At 48.5% G+C, this 305-nt stretch overlaps 1 long non-coding RNA gene across 1 annotated transcript in view; it reads right to left on the minus strand.

The window, feature by feature from the left end:
- The window catches only part of LOC118495801, a 542,497-nt gene extending 542,468 nt beyond the window's left edge, over positions 1 to 29 (minus strand). The window contains exon 1 of the long non-coding RNA XR_004898245.1: positions 1 to 29. This exon is cut by the window's left edge and continues 7 nt beyond it. This is a non-coding gene — a long non-coding RNA (uncharacterized LOC118495801).
- Positions 30 to 305: the final 276 nt, after the last annotated feature.

Here is a 305-nt window from a genome sequence, read left to right on the forward strand (position 1 = left end):
AGCGGTCCCAGTCTGGTTAGGTTGAGACACCAAAACTACTGAGTTAAGATTTTAAAAAGATGGAGGTCTGGCTTCAAATCAGACGTGACTTCACTTCCTGAAGGTTACCATGGTGACGCAGAACGTGACGTAGCTCCGTTTGTTCCCTAAAGTTAAAAACTCTCTGTTTCCTTTTCTTTTCTAACGGGACATGAAGCCCCCGGTCTCCTGGGTGAAAGTCCCCCCCTCCCCCAACCTGCCTCCTTACCAGGATGCAAATTTACAAATCCTACTATGGCCACGCCAAGACCCGCCCTTCAATCACT

This window comes from Sander lucioperca, chromosome 1, assembly GCF_008315115.2.
Source record: "Sander lucioperca isolate FBNREF2018 chromosome 1, SLUC_FBN_1.2, whole genome shotgun sequence".
NCBI classification, from domain to species: Eukaryota; Metazoa; Chordata; class Actinopteri; order Perciformes; family Percidae; genus Sander; species Sander lucioperca.